The sequence below is a fragment of the Protopterus annectens genome, chromosome 9.part0 (assembly GCF_019279795.1).
Source record: "Protopterus annectens isolate FY-2018-M chromosome 9.part0, PAN1.0, whole genome shotgun sequence".
Taxonomy (NCBI): Eukaryota; Metazoa; Chordata; order Ceratodontiformes; family Protopteridae; genus Protopterus; species Protopterus annectens.
The window spans coordinates 1,552,735,735-1,552,750,055 of NC_056743.1; the positions used below are offsets into that span (position 1 = coordinate 1,552,735,735).

The window sequence follows — 14,321 nt, forward strand, 5'->3', positions numbered from 1 at the left end:
TTGTAATTAGTACTGAAAGAAGAACAATTTTACTGTACAGTCTCCATATCTATATATTCCACAGCTTTGACTTAATCTGTGCAGTTGCAAACTACTTAAATATTTTTGTACTACTCATTGTCGAAGGACTTGCAAACATTTAACTTTTAATGATCATTCCATTTGGTTGCATATATCTAGTTACATTTACATTTTGAGTTGTCCTGAAAGTTGAATTCAACTCTGATATCTTCCAAGTAAAAAAAGAAATAAAATGTAAATAAAAACAGTAGTAGATCTATTTTAACTATTTTCCAAATGTCTTACTTTAGCCAGTTGTTTCTGTCTACAGGGTTTCAAAGGATCCTGGAAGGCCTGAAATATTTATTGAGAATATTTGAGGGAAGGCGTCTAATGTTTTGTGCAAATGCAAATTGATTTTCTGTGTATTTATATTATGAAGCTATTTGCCTAAAAGGTTTAAATACATTGCCAGATGTACATTTTATATGCTGTATTATCAGTCAAAATAATATTTTTGTATGTTGGATCAATAATTTGCAAATCATCTTTTAGTGAACTTGCTTCACCGGGCATACTGACACATATAAATATTGGTACCAAGTTTTGGGAACATGTTAATTGCATTTTTGGAGTTTATTTATCATTAATATGAATCTGGTGTACCATAGCTGTATTACATAACCTGTACAGAATGTTCAAAAAAGTTATTTTATGTTTTAAACCACCATTATTTGTAGAATGAATACATTTTACCTCTATGTTACAACCACTTTTTATTGATAAAATTCATCAAATTGTGCCACAAAAAAGCAATTGTATATTTATCATTTTTAAAAACTAAATGAAAACTCCAGCCAAGCTAGAACTTCCAATGAGTGACCTCCCACACCTCCTGTAACAGAGGCACATGGGATATATGCAAATGACCCTTATGAACATCAGGTGTTTCAGCTATATGGCGATTCTGATTGCCCATGACTTTTACGTTTGAAGTCGTTTTAATGGACAACAATTTCAGGCCAATAAAGCCAAACCCCACTAGCTATGGATATGCATACTTCGGCCTTGTTATGACCTCGTCAGCATAGCATAAGCAGAGTGTTTGACTAAGCATAAGAAACACAAGGTTGTTATACCCAGCTGATGTCCATTATCATTAGGGTGACTGCAAAATATCCCAACTAATAAATTAAAACAAAGAGTAAAAAGGTCACACTGAAAAACCAATCAGTAAAAACTAAATGAAAACTCCAGCTAAGCTAGAACTTCCACGAGGTCATAACAAGGCCGAAATATGCATATCCATAGCTAGTGGGGTTTGGATTTTTTGGCCTGAAATTGTCCATTAAAATGACTTCAAGCATAAAAGTCATGGGCAATCAGAATCGCCATATAGCTGAAACATCTGATGTTCATAAGGGTCATTTGCATATATCCCATGTGTCTCTGTTACAGGAGGTTTGGGAAGTCACTCATTGGAAGTTCTACCTTGGCTGGAGTTTTCATTTAGTTTTTACTGATTGGTTTTTCAGTGTGACCTTCTCACTCTTTGTTTTATATTTATCATTTTTGGAAAATTGAACTGTCTGGGCAATGTTTCGTTTTTTTTTTTTTTTTATTTACATGCATATTTTCTGGCTTGTCTATGGATGATCACATTGTGAGTCATCAGTATGCTATTTATCGTTATGTACTGATCAAATTATGAGCAATCTCAAAACATTACTTGTAGGATCACAATACAGCATGATAAGGAATGGTTTATTTTCCCTACTGCTGTGCAGTCTCAAAGTTAATTTATTTAGGGTTTTGAGGGGAAGAATTCAAGGGGCTTGCCCCTTGGAAAAACACTGGACCAAATTCCAAAACAGCTGCTCTCAGTTCAAGTCTGTCCTGATTCTGAAAGACTTGGACTCGGTGTAATTGACTTATTTTGATGTAAGGCCTATCTATAAACAGGCTTAACTGGGGCCCAAGTTCCAAAGCACTTGTTTTCAGCCTGCTCTCAGTTTAAGTAGTAAGTTACACTGAAAGCAAGCCTGTTGTAATTGGGCCCATTATGTATTAGTATGTGCAATGTTTTTCAGCAGGTCTGTGCTTAATTTGTTATGTGCAATTATTGGAGCCCTGACTAGCGGTATTCTGCATTGATGCATACAGACTTATTTTCCTATACATATTATAAAATTAATTATCAGAAAGATTGTAAGCCTATGATTTTTTTTTTCATAAAAATGTTACATTTCCACTACCTTAATTAAATACTTTTAACAAAATACACTGCATATACTATCACATTTGTAATGCACAATACAAAATGTTTAACAGAGTAAATTTTATTTAGATATTTTTGCTAATGAAATTAAAGATTCTCACTTAAAAATAATTAGCCACTGCTCATTCTTTCTCTGATCATTTCCATTTCCTTAGATTTGTTTAAAAAGGTTGGCTGTATTCTTAGTTGTTTTTACTTTCAAATCATTAGTGTTCTGAACATTTATTGTATGTTTCCAATTAAATTACACAGCAAGAAAGTCTCTAATTGTTTTATTACGCTAAAGTGTTTGAATGTATATTTTTGTAAGCAAGGATACATGCACATAAATGAAACATGCACATGTATGTGTGTGTGTGTGTGTGTGTGTGTGTGCACATGCATGGAAATGTATATATTTGTGCCCTATGTGAATTTGTGTTCATTCTTTTAAAATGCTTTGACATTCTATGCTATATTTCATTTTGAGAGTCATCCTAAGTTGCCAAATTATAATAAAAACAGCAACATATCACAGCATATTACAGTTTAAAATATGCAATTAAAATTGTTATATATATATATATATATTTTATATATAAATATATATATATATATATATATATATATATATATATATATATATATATATATATAATATGTGTGTCTGTGTGTGTGTGTGTGTGTGTGTGCGCGTGAGTGTGTGTGTTATTTATATATATATATATATATATATGGAGGGAGAGACAGGGAGAGGTAGTCATGCATATAAGTACTTGTGCACAACTAAATACAGAAACAACAGCAACAAGAAACAACTGTCATAGCATTAAAATTCAGCTGTCTAGTTTAAATAAAGACATTGGAAGACAAGCAGCTGGCAAAACAAATATAACATTTACTGTGCGGTGAAAAATATAGGTAAAGAACTGGTTTCTGCAGGGACTGGGCTTTGAAATGCCAAACTGGAGGGACAGACAGAGACAATGCTTAAAGAATACTTAGAAACAAAACTGGTAAAGGTATAAATTTACAATGATGAAAACATTTAATTGCTAGTAAAACTGTTATATACTTCAAATATACTAAATACTGCTTCTTTATGGAAAGCAAAATAAAAAAAAAGTTGTACAGCAGATATCTCATTTCAGTGTCATAAACAGAAAATCATTTTATAAATCTATGCAGATATTTCTCCTGCTTTACATTACATCTATGAAATGATGGGTTGAAAATATAGTTATACACATTATATATTATACATGTTTGCTATTATTTCTCAGTTTCTAGAATCATACACCTTATGTACTAACCAGATGAAGTCTCAGCTGTTTCTAGATTAATTTATTTCTTTTGTTACATTTTATCAATCCAAATGTCTGAGTAATAAAACAATTAGAAAACATGCATGGGAATTCTAATTGCATCTTTAAAGGAAAAAAATGGCCTAGTTAGAGTCAAAATAAACTCTGAGGTGCTTGGCAAATGTTTTACCTTTCCCCACAAAATAAACTTTACTGATAAATTAACTTTACTGATATGGTAATATATTGCAGTTTTGTTATTTTTGTGTATAAAATAAATGCACTACCATAAAACATTTTGGGATAATGACATGAGAGAATCTGGCAACCAGCCACATCTAATGATAACCTGCAAAATTTCTGTTTGATTATATCCACTGTGCAGTTCTGAAGTTTTTATTTGATTTTTCACTTCAGCAGCCATAGATGACATATTGTTCATGGAGTAGAATAGTTAAATTGTGAAAGGAAGTGTGGCATATTTATTGGTAATCTACAAAGGGTATACTGTGTAAGTAAAAAATAAAATAGAAGCAAACAAATGCCCTACACTGACCGCCTCAAAAAATTCCAGCTTTACTCCGTAGCATATCGCCTATTCCGAGGTGATCTCTGCCTAACATATAAAGCTATGTCAAACCCAGAGCTGTTGGACATGCTACACCTAAAGAAATCCCAATCCCTCCGAGCTACACACTCTAGGGACCTAAACCTTGTCACCACAATAAACAGGACATGCTGGAGGGATAGATTTCTGTCCCAGAGACTTTCCATACTCTGGAACAGGCTACTCATCTATGTCAAGCAAAGTTCTTCATTAGCACTCTTTAAGAAAAATCTTGATGAGTGGATGGGAAATAAGAAATACACCCCGGGATCACTTCTGTGTCTCTGCTCGACAGTGGCACAGGAAAATAACTTTCTTGGGTGGCATAAGCCAGGGAACCTTGTTGGCTAGGCTTACTTAGGCCCTTGGGCTGATAGCCTAGTACCTACCTATGAACCTATAAACCTATGACAGTACAGGATACATGCATACTACTTTTGAATTCTCAGTGTGTTTAATACAGATTCCACAGATGAATATAGGAATGTAACCTTGTATTTTTATTTATACCTTTTTATCCAGGTAAGATTATATTACGAGCTGCATCTATGGCATTTTCATCTATTGAAGCTTGTAAACTGTGCCACATGAAAATTATCTGCAAGCATTGCCATTCTGTCAAAACCTATTGTTAAGTTGTCTCATGTAACTGCTGCGTTCAGAACAAGATGAAGGCAAATATTGCAATTCATTTTAAAAAAAGTTATGCAAACATCTTTCAAATATTAATTGTTTCACAACTAAATTATCATATATGCAGTACAGTATATCTGTTACTTCTACATACACTCAACAACACCTACCAGAAACCAATTCTTGTTGCAGAGATCATGTAAAATGTTAAAGTTCTCATAGAAGAATCCTTTAATTTCAGTTTGGCTCATCTTTTCTTCAGGTTTTCTTTCATTTTCCATTTTTTCTCCTTCAGATAGATTACTTTTTCATTTTCAGTTTTAGCTTACAACATGTTATTGCTCATTTGAAACAAGATGCATCACAAGTGAAACACACCCACTCACACACAGAAAATGACCCACTTCACACTCAGGCGCTTAAACATATAAAGGAAAAGGTCAATGCTCATTTGCATAGGCGTATATTCCATTCGTACACCCAGCACATGTTCAAGTCTGGAAAGCCCCCTTTTTGTCCCATCTTGGTAGAGTACCTCTGTGCCAGCTTTTGCAGTCAGTATTTAATTCAGGGCTCATCTATCCGGAATGGTAACACAAAATTCCATAACAAGTACATTTTTAAAACTGACTGCTTATTGACTTTTTTGTATTATGGCAGACTTCCAGGACAGAAGGAGAAATAATGTCTCAAATTGAAATTCTAAGAAAACCCAAAGCTTGTGCAGCAGGAGGAAGTTGCTGGTTAGGTACTTGACACTTCAGTTTCCTGTCTGTACTCCCCGTGGTGAAAGATGGGGAAATCCTGAAAGCATAACCAAAGGCCTGATAAGCTCTTTGGCTTTCAAGCACACTCAACTTCAGTTTCGGCTGAAACCTTAAAAAAATGAATACTAAAGCTGAACTTAAAAGATGATACATGAACAGTTGCAAATCTACAGTTATCTGCAACACAGCTAACACTACCAGTAAGCATTAACACATGGTGGCTTATTTTTTTTTAATTAATTGCTTTTTGCTTTATCATTAACAGAGTTTTAAAACATTGCAGCATTAGCTACAGGCTTAAAGAAACATATTAAAATATCATATTTAATTGATGGCAGTGCATAGCTATTACAGTTTACCTTGTGAGATGTAAAATAAAACTTAATTTCCTGAAAACATTGATTGATTCATTCTTTGTTTCATAAACATGTCACTTACAAGTACTGAATCATTCTTGACAGTGGGATATTTGATTCCACACTCATGCAAGCAGGCATCTTTACTGACATTTTGACATTTTGAATATGGAAGATCATTAAGGATATTGTGAGACTCATTTTCAGCATATGCTCATATGAGCAAATGAAACCAATGGAATTAACCAGAAAAATGTCTATAATGTCACTGCAGAAACACAGTCCTCAGTGATATTAAAATCTATGTGCCTTCAACAGGAAGGCAAAACTCACCCACACTTCATGTGAATTATCCTGATTCTCTAGACTATAGTCATACACTGTCATGTGGCTTCCTTTGTAGCAATGAATCTCACTAAACATCACTCTCCAGCCTTTGAACTAAATGAGTCACGTACTGCTGCTCTGGCAAGAATAGTCACATGGCAGATGTGTGATTATCAGAAACAGCCGTGAAATTATGTATATTCCATCTACATATTCTGTAAATGATAGTGTTGCTCGTGGAATATCTAACATTTCACATTTCACCACTTCCTAGAATATTTATAACTGCTCTGTCTGTCTATTGCAAACTAATATTGAATAACGCAGATGCCCACAGTGTGTACTATCAATAATGTAATCAACTTTATCCATTTATAAGCAAAATTATTATTTTTTAATAAATAGGTGGACTGTAAAGTGTTGTCTTCCATTTCATATATTGCCAGACAATATGCTCATTTATTTTGCATTAAAGACAAGAAATCTTGTAGATGTTAAATGAATGTAACAGTAGCTCCAAAGCACTACTTACGTAAAGGAAAGCTGTCTTTGGAATATGAATGCTCTGTAGAAAACTTGCATTTCCAACTACCATTTAAACAGCTATTTGCTTTTTATTGCTTATTTTAATGTTGTACAGTATTTGTTAATTTTAAGTTATAAAGTTAATGTGTCACAATTAATACAGAGTGCATGGGAAGAAATAACATCTGCTCTCCTTTTTGGGCACTACTCAAGCAACTATGAAGTCACTTTTTTAGTTGTAGGTGTATTTTCATCATCCATTCCTCCATATCTACATTCATATGGACCATCAACATAACTAGTGGTCCTTGGACATGTCAACTCTGCTCAGGCAAGAAGAAAATTCAGACTTGTGATTCTTATTGCATTCTATCTGAGGAGGGCGTTTTGTTCAACTTGTCTTCATAAATGGTATATCTTGAAGGTTTGTGCTTCATCTGCCTAAATTAGTTTTTAAAGAATATGCTTTGGTTTGAATTTCTGATTGACTTCTGTATACTGATCCATAAAGTTGCATATTTATCTGATTATTTAGATTTCCTGACTAGCATCAGGAATCCTGGAGTGGGGGATATCAGACATCTGAAAAACAGCAGACTGCAGGTTTTCAGTTTTGTATTCATGTATTCATGTCTTCCCGTCGTCTGTACTGATGTTTGACAGCTCCGGTGATGAGATACCTTACAACATTCTTAAGTGTACGGCTCATTTCTGATGGTAAGGGGCACAAGCAGTCCCTATAATATAAATATAGTGATACGTTTCATAGATAACATTTACTTTCCAACCTAATAAAGATACATATTCTGGTAATTAACTTACAAGTAAAGAATAATATTTGATTCTAGTACATACACATAGAGCATGTGTCTGAAACAGTTTAGAATGAATTTACTTGCCTTAGAGGATGTAGTATTTTGCTTAATTTGTACACATATTTTCTTGCTTAATACTAAAGAATAAAAATCATTTGAAGTAGTTTTATGTGTATACTTTTCTCACAAATTTTCCTTGGAAAAGGGTTAGCCAGAATTCTGCTGTCTAAGCATTCATGAAGAGTAATAAAATGAGGCAGTGCTTGCATTCGTCTTGCTTGACCCCCTCCCCCCCCACTACACATACACCACTATACTATGTTCATCATTTATTCTGCAGGTCTTTCCTTTTGTATGCATCAACATTCCTGCCACAAAATGTACCACAGATTTCCACTATATATAGATATATATATATATATATATATATATACACACACACACACACACACACACACACGCACACACATGTATTTATTTATATATATATATATATATATATATATATATATATATATATATATATATATATATATATATATATATATATATATATAGATATATAGATATATAATATATATATATATATATATATATATATATATATATATATATATATATATATATCTATATATATATATATATATATATACATATATTAAATTCTGCAGATTTACTTTCAGAGCTGTGGAGGTCTGGGCTATTCAATATGTTTTTTTTATCACTCCACATGGTGGTCTTCATGCCAGTTGCCTTGGTAACACATGGAAATCTTCAGCCAAGATGGTGGGTGTATCCCATCATTTTAATGACCATGCAGCTTGTGACTTTCAAAAATGGGCAATGGACTCCTATTTAATACTGAATTCAGCAAAAGTGTTATCTCCCTTTACTGCATAATGCTTTACATTTTAGTTTCAAACATAATACTCCACAGCTAAGTCTATGTTATACAAAATTAAATACAAAGAAATGAAACAGCTAAAGAGAGGAGAAGCCAGTATATACACCAATATACACACTTCAGCTGCAGCATAATATAAAAAAAGTATTCCTTTTTCTACTGCGATCAGTAGAGTGAAAATGTATCACTTAAGTGACATACTTCAAACTTTGCCACAGAAAAACAAGTTCAGTCACATATTAGCAAGCCTTTAAAAAAATGGAAATGCAGTGAGATCATAACCCAAATACTATGCAATGGATGTCCATTGTAGATCCCATTAGATTTATTCAGTCTTCAGAAGTTATCATAGGGATAATAGGATCATAGGAGGTTACTAGGCCATTGGCCCCGGGGCCCTTATAAGCCTAGCCAAGAGTTTAGCCCATGTTTAGGTAAGTCATCACCCAGACCCCCTGTCTAGCAGGAACACAGGTGGAATCCCAGGAGTGTAATTTCTGTTTCCCATCTAGTTATCCAGGTTGTGCTTAAAAAGGGATAATGGGGTACTCTGCTTGACGTGAAGAGGGAGTCTATTCCACAGATAGGGGAGTCTCTGGGACACAAATCTGTCCCGCCAACAAGTCCTACTGATACAAGTCTTTTTATGCTTGATTCTACCACTTCACCAATTCAGCCATTCATTAACCTTTTCCTCCAGTCTTTATTTATTTATTTCAGTTTGATAACAATTAACTGGACTGATCAACAAACCCTTTTCATTCATGACCTGGGCACTATGATGCAAGATACAAACCAAAAATTATACACAGAATAAATAATACAGAGCTGTACATAGTACACTAATAGAAACACAACATTTGCATGTTCTTAACAATTATAAATGCAAGTGATAATATTCATAGTATGTTCAATTAAAGTAGATATTCAGCCATTAGTCACTTGTTAAAAGCCTGTCTTTACAAGAAAGATGTGACTATATCATGAGCTGCATGGACTAACCTTTGTCATAGAAGCAAGATTATTTGGTGTCCTTATGCAGTTGTTCTTTTAATGTTTTTCTAAATAATTGATGTTGCTCTTGCTGACTCAGTTCTGCAGGTAGCTGATTCCAAACAGATGGGCCTAGCCTAGTGAAATATTTTTCTCCTGTGGCATTTTAAAACAAGGACTAATGAGGGCAATGCTATCTAGTTGGCTGTCTCTAAGTGTATATTTAGGCTGCTTGATTTATAATTTTGTTTTCGGAGGGTACAGTGTCCCATTTTTAATAGCTTGCAGATCTGACAGCTAATTAGAAATGTAGCTTTGCCATTTACAGGAAGCCACTTGCACTGCTGCAGAAGTTAGCTGTGTTTGACTTTGGGGTTCTGAAAAAAATATTCCCGTACTAGATCCCTCTTAGATCATGAGGCCATTAACCCCCATACTGGAGGAGGAGACCTATTCAACCATACAAGTGTTTCCTATAAGGAAAGCCCACAGCTCTAATGGCATGTTGCACTTCTCATAAAGAAAGCTCCTGGCACTGAAGGCATATCAGAAGTGTGTATACAAAGTTGTCCAAATCATTTGCCCCACTCTAAATGTTTTATTTTAATTATGTAGACATTAGTGCCAATGTGTACCTGTCAGTGGAACAATGTAATCATCTTAGTCCACAAACATGATAAATCTTAACTGAAGTTATCAGTTAAAAAAAAAATTCAGTTATTATTTGTGAAGCAAAGATGCATGCCAAAACCTGGGAATCCAAAAGAAGGTCCCTCATCCCAATAGTAATCCTACTTAGTCATCACAACGCTGGCTTTGTGTACATGAGGTTCAGATTAGACTGTCCATGGGCAATACACCAATATCCCGTTTGCTTGTTCTTTCATTGACTCTCATGCAGCATTGTCATTTGGTTGTGGAAATGTTTTAGCTCAGTTTTCTGGAATTTTCTTTAGCAAAACCTTAAATGCCTTAGGTTCCCCAACCAAGTGTCCTTAGGAACCAAAGTCCTATGTAATGCTTCCCCAGGCCAGTGATCTAATGATTTCAACAGTGTTTTTCTCCATGTGTCCTTTAGTGAAATAGTAGATTCTCCTATTTCTAATACAATTATTTCTGGGTTATTCAAAAGAAAAGAGTCAATTTATTTGTGACTGCAGGCAATTGCATGTTCTTTTGCATTATATTTGCATAGACCTGTCAGTGTCAGTTCATTAGTAAGTATTAGAATAGTTGCCCCTATGGGCCATTTTAAGCCTAACCAATTTCCCTTTCAAAGGTGAGAATCAAACTCGGTACCTTATGTCTGTGAGGTAAACACTTTAATCATTATGCCAGCCCCAACCCCTTTTCTCATTTGTCCAGCTCTCTTGTCTCTCTTGTAATACCATTAAAACTGAAATAATTCCAAACAGTGGAGAAGCCTTTGATCTTAAGGCTTCAGGCATTCCATCCCATGTGGTTGGACATCTGCTTCCCCAAAAAGACTTGAGGATCGATTTGCATATGGAAGTCATTACTGTGTTAACTTCAAATTTAAAACCTGTATAGGAAACGTTCTTTGTCACAATGCATAGCAGGACAAATGATTTCTGGGTTTCCAGTTAGTATAGAATTTTGCTGCCTGGCTGTTATCTGGTTCATCTCATCACTGAGTTATTACATCAGTACATCAGAGCCTTCATTGGCTGCCTATTTAATCCCATTTCATTAACAATGTTTGTGTGCTAGCTTATTTAGCCTTACACAGTGTAGGTCTCATATGCCTTAAGGAACTGCTTATCCTAACCATCCAGCATAATTTTGTCACTCCGGGGATGCTAAAATTTCCTAGCTTGTATCATCTGGAATCAATTCATTTTCACATGAGGTACCATACCTTTGGAAAGTATTACCCCAATGTTTAAAGGATTTTCTCACATGGGGTGACTTTAAAAGATATCAGAAAAAACACCTAATTAATTTAGTCTATTAATTGCAGGAGCATTTATTTATTATGTTTTAATGTAATTTTAAGCCAGTCATTTCTGTTTTATTCTTTGTGTATATTTTAATTGCCATCTTCTTTGTCATAAGCACAATGATAAACCTGAATTTGAAACTCAGCTGAAATGTGTTATACATTCTACATCTAGACTACATGACTGTGACTACCTGAAAACCATATGCTCACCAACTCCACAAGAGCAGCATTCAGTGCCACTAATTTTTAAATTTCTAAACTTTCATTAAAAAGTGGCACACATATCCGCACTTTCTTTATGTTATATACCCAACAAGAAACTTCTAATAAATACAAATAATTGGACTGAGCAGTCAACACATTATAGTACCTTTAGAAATGTCATATTTGGAAATCATACTAGCAGTAATTGGGAAAAGTCTGCATTTATCTGAGTGTTACCAGCATTCAGCAATTCAGGCATTCTCACCTTGTGTCTCAAAATGGATTTGCATACAATAATAACTGTATCCCAACTACCCTCATCAATAGGGATATTGAATACAGCAGCCACAAATTACTGATTACTCTAAATTAAAACCATCTGCGTTAATAAAGGATATTATAATTTCCCATGGTATACTTTACAGGCTTAATTGTCACAGCTGTAGTCATAGATATACACACAGATATTTGTAAATATACTAGCCTCTGTCCAATGAATAGTATATTTGCATAATTTGCATTTATAAAACATCTGATTCCAGTCTGTATCAGGCTGAAGCTTTTCTCCCTGTGTTTTGAAAAACAGTTGACAAAACTTATAGTCATACGACAATAGCCAAATTAATAGGTAGATCAAAATGCTTACAATTAATTATTTCATTGCTGTAAATGATTGCAGGTAAATGCGTATGAGAGCATTACTTAAACTTTAACTTTTTACTTCATTGTGTGCTTCACAGAACATCTTTACCAGTAAATCTCTTGCATGTTATGACTAAGTTATTGCAGAAGAATACAGTACAAAACTCCTCACTTTTTATATGAACTGATTGCTTCAACAAATTAGCACAAGCTAATTTTTGCCATTTGTTTAATACGCATAACTGTTTTGTTTTAAGCTTGCAAAGACACTTTTTAATGGGTTGCATTACCAACTCCAGTGGTATCTCTAATTTGAAAAGGGGTGGGGTACTTACATTATTTACTAGACTAACCAGCTCATGAGATGTGAGTTCAGTTAGTGCCTGGGGGTACTTGTTGGAGTTGGTGGGGAGGAAGAGCAGAGTAATGCAGTAAAGTTTTCTCATCCTTCTTTAGGGGAGGGTGTGAAGGTACATATTTAGGTTGCAGGGTCCCATCATACAATCCCAGGTGGAGACTGGAATCCACAAGGGACCAATGTTTTGTGGGGGACAGAGCAGTCATGAGAGTTTTTATCAATTTTGGAAGTGGGTGACACACCATCACTGATGTCCAATGATTGATTAACTCTGCAGCTTGTTACTAGACATGGACTGAAGTCTTAGGAACAAAGAGAAAAAAACTCAGTGTGGGTGCCTAGATGACATCCCCTCTCAGTCAGCTCTCCTACCCAATAAATGGAGAACAAATGGGCTACTTAGCTAACAGAAGGTCTTATGGCTAGCAGGCAGCATGAGTAGTAATATAAGTCATAGTGTTTTATGTCAAAGAAATGAAGGGAAGAGAAGGAATCATTTTAACCTCCTTTAATAGCCTACAATGGTATATAACTTTTACAGGGGAACAATACATTCTGCATTTAGTTTACAAATCTTGTACAAAATTAAAATAAACACCAATGAAAGAGAATAAATAATATATTGGTAACCAAACCAGGTGGCTAAAAAGTTATTAGCTGAACTAAAACAAGTATTGGATAGTGTTGGAAGAATTGGTCTCCAGGTATACAAGTCACAAAAAAGGAATTTTGTAGAAAAATGTTGTTTATTGAGAGCTTTTGTCCTTTGCAAGGACTTCATCATAATAAAGTCACCCTATCCTTTCAGTTCCTTTTAAATATAATTTTAGCTTGTAATAATATATTGGTCTCAGTGAAATGAAAGTCAGGTCTACAGGGTAATGCTGGGCCACATTGAGAGAGGAATATGCATTAGAGAAAGAGGGAAAGAGAGAGAGAGACATCTCAGACAGCAGTGAAATGTATATTTACTTTGTAACTACAATCTTCTTCTTCTTTCGGCTTTTCCCGGTTAGGGGTCGCCACAGCGGATCACCTCATGATTGGCAGTGGAGTTTTACAGTGTCAAGTTGCCAGCCTTGGCGCCCAACCTTCCACAGAAGGCACACACACACATGCACTCATGCCTAGGGCCAATTTAGAGTGTCCAATCCACCTACAGCATGTCTTTGGGATGTGGGAGGAAACCGGAGCACCCGGAGGAAACCCACGAGACCACAGGGAGGACATGCAGACTCCACACAGAAGGCACCCCAGCCGAGAATTGAACCGGAGAACCTCTTGCTGTGAGGCGTACTTTAGAACTACAATAATTATGTAAAATCAGTAGGTTACTCCTGTAAACATTTATTAGAACTGAATAAGAGACCATTGGCTGGGTTTCGTGAAGTAGCTACAACCAGATAAAGTCAAATGATATAACCCTAAAAACTGAAACCATAACAAATAAAATCCATCGTGAAACCACTTTAGAAAGACTTCATAAAAATCAAATCAGCTATTGGACTGGACAATAAAACTATTTATGGCATTTTCTTTTTCTTTTTCTGACCTTACATTCCTTGGTTGTCACAAATCTGGAGTTACTAGGCATTTTGTGTTTCAGTATTTTGGTTTCATGGCAAAGACATATTATTCTAGATCTCTCTTGTCAGTTAATTTATTA

The 14,321-nt window shown here is 34.8% G+C and overlaps 1 long non-coding RNA gene across 2 annotated transcripts in view; it reads right to left on the bottom strand.

Annotated features, from left to right (window-relative positions):
- Positions 1-5,304, bottom strand: part of LOC122812175 — an 86,976-nt gene extending 81,672 nt beyond the window's left edge. The window contains exon 1 of one of the 2 annotated variants that reach the window (XR_006366349.1): positions 4,972-5,304. This is a non-coding gene — a long non-coding RNA (uncharacterized LOC122812175). The remainder of the gene's footprint in view (positions 1-4,971) is intronic. The other variant, XR_006366348.1, reaches the window with a different exon arrangement.
- Between the last annotated feature and the right edge of the window lie 9,017 nt (positions 5,305-14,321).